This window comes from Panthera onca, chromosome B4, assembly GCF_046562875.1.
Source record: "Panthera onca isolate mPanOnc1 chromosome B4, mPanOnc1 haplotype 2, whole genome shotgun sequence".
Lineage (NCBI taxonomy): Eukaryota > Metazoa > Chordata > Mammalia > Carnivora > Felidae > Panthera > Panthera onca.
In genome coordinates, this window is record NC_138345.1 from 44,479,413 (window position 1) to 44,486,762 (window position 7,350).

Genomic DNA, 7,350 nt, shown 5'->3' on the forward strand with positions numbered 1-7,350 from the left:
TTTAAAAATTATTTCCTGTCTAGCTATCTGGTTTACTAATCTAAAATAGGAAATAAAATATGTAAAATATAATGCATATAAAGCAGTTAAACTCAATCTCTCTGTTGTAGAGTCTCAATAATATATTAGTTATTTTTTTTTTTAACACCATAACCATTCATCATTACTGATTCACATCGTTAGACCATGGAAGATAATTCATCACACAGGAGTGTCTTTCAGTATTGAGTAACTTTCTTGGCCAAGTTTTGTTCAATTTTATAAAAATTCTTTGGATTCTTTACAGTTAAGTTTAAAATAACATTTTACAGAGAGTACCTCACTTGCATTTTATGAAAAATCAAACTGCTTTCTTTTATCGAAGTGAATGTGTGAGGCATTACATTTAACCATAAAGGTCATAAAGATATATCATAAAGATATAACGGATTCATTTTAAGAATCTATTTTTGAAGGCTGGGTGAACATTGAATAATGTGTAACACATCCTTGATGACAATTGATGCCAAATCCAAATTAAGTGTCCTGTGTCATGATGCTTATGTGACCGCACCTGAAATTCTATTGACATGCAAACCCAATTTTGCATATGCATATGCTCTTCACGACTTCTCTACAGGTAAGAATTTGAATATTTTCAGATCTCTGATATATTTCATGCTCATTCTTGTTTGTTACCCTGAATTGTTGGAATACAGATACCAATGTTCTCTGTGATTTCATTGTATATTAGCTGTGCCTCAGGTGCATCCCACCAGCATTTATAATCTCCCAATCACTGGGGTGACTACTAGAAAGGCAGGACCGTGGTGACACATACCTTCTGTTGGCCAGTCACGCATCGTCCAGAGGGAACCAGGTTCCTCTTGTAAACAGAAAATATCTGTGGCCTTCACAGACTGCTGGCCCCGTGGGACCTCCGAGTGAGGCAATAGTGGAAAAAGTAGATTTCACATCAATGCGTCACTTCAAATTTGAACAGGAAATTCTTACCCTTGGGCTATTTTGAAGACACTTTATCTCATCACACACCTCCAGAAGCTTTGAGCTTGCGGTGTGTCATTTAGTTTGTGCCTCAGCAAAGGCCTCTGACAAATTTTATGTTCCACAAGACATTGGGGTCAGAGACTTGACCCCCAGGTTGTTCCCTTGTTTCCACCCGCATGACAAACACTGAGCATTTAGGTAGGCCTTGTGTAAAACATCTTTGATGTTTAAGTTTTATTTTTAGGCAAGGTTGCTACATCTACATATTGTATGCTTCTTTTTCTTATGCCCTTGATGTGTCATTTCTATTATACTGAAAATATTCTAAAATCATCAACCTGTCCACAGGTATTTAATTATATTTGACACTAATAGTGAAGAATGACTACATTTTCAATTTTTTTTAACTGCCATAAAGACATCAATTTCTGGATTTATCTGATCAATTTTTCTACCTTTGTTTTTAATATATCTACATTCTATTTGTAATGTATGTAAATAAGTTATTGAAGCTTCTGCTGGAAAAAATAAATGCCTGTGGGAAGGATAAAACATAAAATAATATTGAGCAGCAGCACCATGCCAGAGATTTGAATATTAAATAATTATTCATGCTATTTACTTATTCATTGTCCAATGGTAACTAGGTGTCTGTATTTAAATAAGAATATTTGTTATAAATAAAAAAAGCCTAAGTCTTACTATGTAGGCGAAAAATTAATGAATGTTTAACTATTTCACTTAACTCAAAATACTGGGGCAGGGCAGAGAAAATACTTTTAAAAGACAATTAAATAACATGAGCATCCAAGCAATAAAACTTTATATCTAAATTACCTACTTTGCATCAATGGAATTCTTTTGCTTTTTGCCATTGTTGGATTTGATATGCTAATAATTTTGGGTATATTTACCTATATGTTTCTTTTGGTCTGTAGTTCTGTTTTGTTTTGTTCTTTGTAAAATGGGTTGACAATACTATTTTCATTTTCATGTATGTATTTTTCATGCTGTATAGTTAACATAGGATATTACATTAAGTTCAGGCATAGACATAATCATTCATCATCTATACCCATTATGCTATCATCATCGTGATAAATCAGCATGATCACCCATCACCATACAAAATTAATATAATAGTATTGACTATATTCTCTATGTTGTAATTTACTGTGGGAAATAAGCTTAGAAATCCCTTGGGCTTACACCAATGGGTTAACAAGGCATAAAGAAATACAAAGCCAAAGGACACTCACATGTGAGTTTGGGTAAACAAGACAAGGCAACCATGAATAGGGAAGTGCAAAGGCAACCCAGAATAGAGAGGGGGTGCAGGGCCCCTGGAATAGAGAGGGAGGGGCAAAGGCCCCAAAATAGGGAGAGGCAAAGGCACCAATATAGAACGTAGGTATATGAAATAAACAAGATTAGATATTCAGGGTGGAAATACCCCCAATTTAGTACTAGAGCAGAAAGATGCTTTCACAAGAAGAAAGGGCCAAGTTAGGTAAACAGGTAAGTTGGGTTATAGATCTCAGTGCTCCAGGTGAAGCAGCCCAGAGCAGAGATGATTAACAAAAAAAAAAGGCGCCTTGTTAACTCTGAGGGTATTTCCCCTACCTGCCTCATCCCCTAGACTAGCTAAGATATACAGAGGTGATGCCTCATGTCCGCTGTAAACAACCTTCCTCCCGACTGCCAGACGCCCAGATTTTGTTTTGTTTTAACCCAAACCCCTAACCCCAAATATCTTCAAGAACCCCTTTCCCTCACGTCCACAAGTTAATGTTCCCAGATTCACTGTCTCTTTGTGCACATCCGTCACCATGTTTGTAAGCCTTCTGATTGTAATAAAAATGGGGCAAGGACCCTTATTCGGAGCTCTTGTGTTTTCCTGGACATTAGCCATCTCTCATTTTACATCCTGTGTCCCCCTCTCTTGCTAGACAAGAGAGAACTTCAGACCCAGAGTCTACAACAATTTACATCCCTGTGAATTATTTATTTTACAGCTGAAAGTTTGTGCCACTTACTTTCTTTCATCCATCCCTTGTCCCCACCCCCCTACGGAAATCAACACCTTTGGTCTCGGTATATGAGTCTATTTATTTTGTCTGTTTCTTTGTTTTTGATTCAACATCATTAGGTAAATCATATGGTATTTGCTTTTCTCTGTCTGCTTCATTTCATTTAGCATAAAACCCTCTTGGTCCATCAATGGTGTCAAAAAATGAGAAAAGTTTGTGAGGAACCTCCATATTGTTACCCATTGTGACTATATCAATTTAAAATCCCACCAACAGTCCGTACAATTCCCTTTCTCCACATTCACACCAATATTTGTTATTTCATGTGTTTTTGATTCAGACATGTGTGAGGTGCTATCTCATTATGGTTTTGATTTAATTTTCCTGATGATAAGTGATACTAAGCATCTTTTCACATGTCTGTTGGTGATCTGCATGTCTTCTTTTAGGAAATATCTATTCAGGTCCTTGGTCCATTTTTTAATCACGTGTTTATATTCCTTTTGTGTTAAGATGTAGGAATTCTTCATATATTTTGGATATTAACCCCTTGTCCAATATATCATTGGCAAATATCATCTCCCATTCAGTAGGTTGCCTTTTCGTTTTGTTGACAGTTTCCTTGGCTGGGCAAATGCCTTGTGGTTTGGTATATTTATTTTTCATTTTGCTGCCATTCTCTATGAAAACAGAACCAAAAGAATAATGATGAGAACTGTCTCCATGAGTTTATTGCCTATGCTTTCTTTAGAAGTTATTTTTTCTGGTCTTACCCCTACCTCTTTAATTCATTTTAGGTTTCTTTTGGGTTTGGTATAAGCAAGTAGTCAAGTTTGATTCTTTAACACATATTTTTCCAGTTTTATAAACACCATTTACTGAAGACTCTCTTTTCCCTTGTGTCCCTTCTTGCCTTCTTGTCACATTTAACTGATCACATACACACAGATTTATTTCTGGGCTTTTTACTCCATTCCTTTGATCTATGTGTCTATTGTTGTCCCATACTGCTTGGATCGCTAGAGCTTTGTAGTAGATTTTGAAATATGTTTCTTCCAGTTTTGTTCCTCTTTATGATGATTGCTTTGGGTATTCAGAGTTTCTTGTGGTTCCATACAAACTTTGAGGTATTTATTCTCGTTCTATAAAAATGCCATTAGTATTTTCATAATGATTACATTGAATCTATACATCATTTTGCATAATATGGATATTTTCACAATATCATATCTTCCATTCCATAAGCACAGTATATATCTTCTTAGTTATTTCTTTGTGTCATCCTCAAATTTCTTCTAACAATAGCTTAAACTTTCAGCGTGTAAGAATTTCACCTCCTTGGTTAAAATATTCTTTGGTAATTGATTCTTATAAATGCAATTATAAATGTGATTGTTTTAATTTCACTTTCTCATAGTTTGTTACTACTGTATAGAAGTGCAACAGATTTCTCTTTATTTTGTATCCTGCAATTTAACTGATTTCATTTATTAGTTCTAATATGTTTCTTTGGTGTAGTGTCTCAGTATATTTTTTTTTCTAGAGAATTATGTCATCTGCAAATAGTGACTGCTTAGTACTTTCTTTATCAGCATGGGTGTCTTTTATTTATTCTTCTCTGATTTCTGTGTCTAGGACCTCCAGTATCGAATAAAAGTTGAATAAATGCTGTAAGAGTGGACTTTCTCATCTTGATCCTGATGTGAAAGGAAAAGCTTTTGGCTTTTCACTGTTGCAGATGATGTTAGTTGTAGGTTTGTAAGATATGAACTTTATTATATGGTGGGACATTCCTTCCCCACACACATTCTGTGAAGTATTTATTATAAATGAATGTTGAATTTTGTCAAGTGCTTTCTCTGCATCTATTGAAATTATCATATGAGTTTGATTTTCAGTCAGTTAATGTGGTGTGTCAAGTTGATGGGTTTGCAGGTCTTGAACCATCCTTGCATAAGTGGAATAAACCCATGTAATCATGGTGTAAGATCCTTTTCTTGTATTGTGGAATTCAGTTTGTTAATATTTGGGTGAGGATTGTTGCATGTTGATCAGGGATATTGGCGTATAATGTGGTGTGTGTGTGTGTGTGTGTGTGTGTGTGTGTTTGTGTGTGTTTGTGTTGTGTCCTTGTTTGGTTTTGATTTCAGGGTAATGCTGTCTATATGGAATGGATTTGGAAACTTTCCACTGTCATCAGTTTTGACTAATTTAAGAAGAAGATGTATTAACTCACTTTAAAAGTTTTGTAGAATTGAGGCACTGGGGTAGCTCAGTCAGTTGAGACTCTAACTCGTGATGTGAGCTCAGGTCCTGATCCCAGTGTCAAGGGATCGAGCCCCACATCTGGCTCTGCACCGAGCATGGAACCTGTTTCAGATTCTCTTCCTCTCTCTCTCTCTCTCTCTCTCACACCTGTCCCTCTGCCTATTCATGCATTCTTTTTCTCTCTAAACAATAGAAGTAAATAAAAATAAAATAAAATATAATTAATTCTTTGTTGTTGTTCTGTTTGCATGATTTCTACTACCTTGTCTTCCAGGTAGATGATCCTTTCTGCATCACCTAATCTGTTATAGATTCATTCTAGTGTATTTTTAAACTTCCATCATTGTACTCTTCAAGTCTGATTGGTTCTTTTTTCTATTTTCCATTTCTTTGTTGAAGTTCTCACTGTGTTCATCTACCCTTTTCTTGGGTTTGGTGAACATGTTTATGATCCTTCCTTTGAACTGGTTATCAGGTACGTTGCTTATCTCCATGTTATTTCAATCTTTTTCTGAGATTTTATCTTATTCTGGCATTTGGAACATAGTCTTCTATCTCCTCATTTTGCTTCACTGTTTCTTTCTATGTATAGGTAGGATTCGAACAAAACATTCATTAATGATGCCAAATAATGTAAAATTCACTAATGTCTTCTGAAGTTGAATGTCTTATATCTATTATTCCTGTATTTGTACACATTTATGCTTTTCATTACATAATTGATAATGTTCTTTGTTGCATGTAGCAATGTGGGTACCCATTTTTGGCATTTAACACTAATGAAGGTCTATGCCTAGCAGTATAAAAGACAACACACTCAAAATTACTCAAAACAATATGGGTAGTTAGAATTTACTTTTTATGATATAAAGGTATATATTTAACTGTTTCTAATAATGGCAAACCAAGTGACCTAAGAGAGATGGATGAATTGGAAGTCAAAAAAAGTGAAAATATGTTTGAAATATGATGGCAAAGTGAATTTGTTATCAAGGATTATTTTTTAAAATGAATATATTTATGCTGGAGGGGGGAGAGGCAGAGGGAGAGGGAGAGAGAGAAAGGAAGAGAGAGAGAATCCCAAGCAGGCCCTGTGCTGTCAGCGCAGAGCCTGACGAGCTACTCGATATCATGATCCATGAGATAGTGAACTGAGCCAAAATCAAGTGTCAGACACTAAACCGACTGAGCCACCCAGGTGCCCCTCTAGTTTTCTCTCCAACTACATGCATTAATTACCAGAAAACAGAATTTTCAGATTAGTACCTTTGGTGCAAGAGATTAGGGATACACAGCTCAGTCCTTCCTGCATTCTCCTTGGCAATGGCTGCCTACAAAGAATACATTTTCTGCTCTGTTCCAACAAAAGTCACTTTTAAAAGGGCACCATCTTCCTCTGAATTTACTACTAAATGGGTAATTTAATTCTGGCATCCAAATAACAAGTCCATTATGTTCGATACCTATGGATATTCTCCCAAAGGTAGACACAGAGAAAATTACCAATTTGATCTTTATATCCCTGACTTCTCTGTGACTCTTTCTATTCTCAATCTATTCTTGATTAGCAGCTCCCTAATAATGTTCCATACTTATATATCGCCAGTGGTTTTTGTAGATCCCCTAACCCAAGCTCAAGAATAATTCCCATGGTTTCTTATGGGTACAGGTAATAATTTAGGCACTGTTTTTTGTATGTATTTAGACATGTTAAACATGCTTTGGAAGAAAATGGGAGGTGTTCTACATTAGAATGTATTTAGCAGCATCTCTTAAATTTCTCCATTCTTAGTGGTAATAGATGCATATGTGTGGATGGGATACTCCAACATTGGAAGGGAAAGGACATTTCGGTCCCTTCTTCCCCTTGGACCCTGAAGGATCCCCGAATCTAGGAATCAAACAGGTTAGCATGTCACAGTTTAAAAATCCCTTTCAAATTCTTCAATTCCAAAAGAGACAGTCTTTGCATATGCCCAGATAACACACTTTGTGAGGAGACTGGGGTTCTTGACCAATAAAGGAAACAACAGTAATTGCAATTCTGCTTATACCTTATTTGATC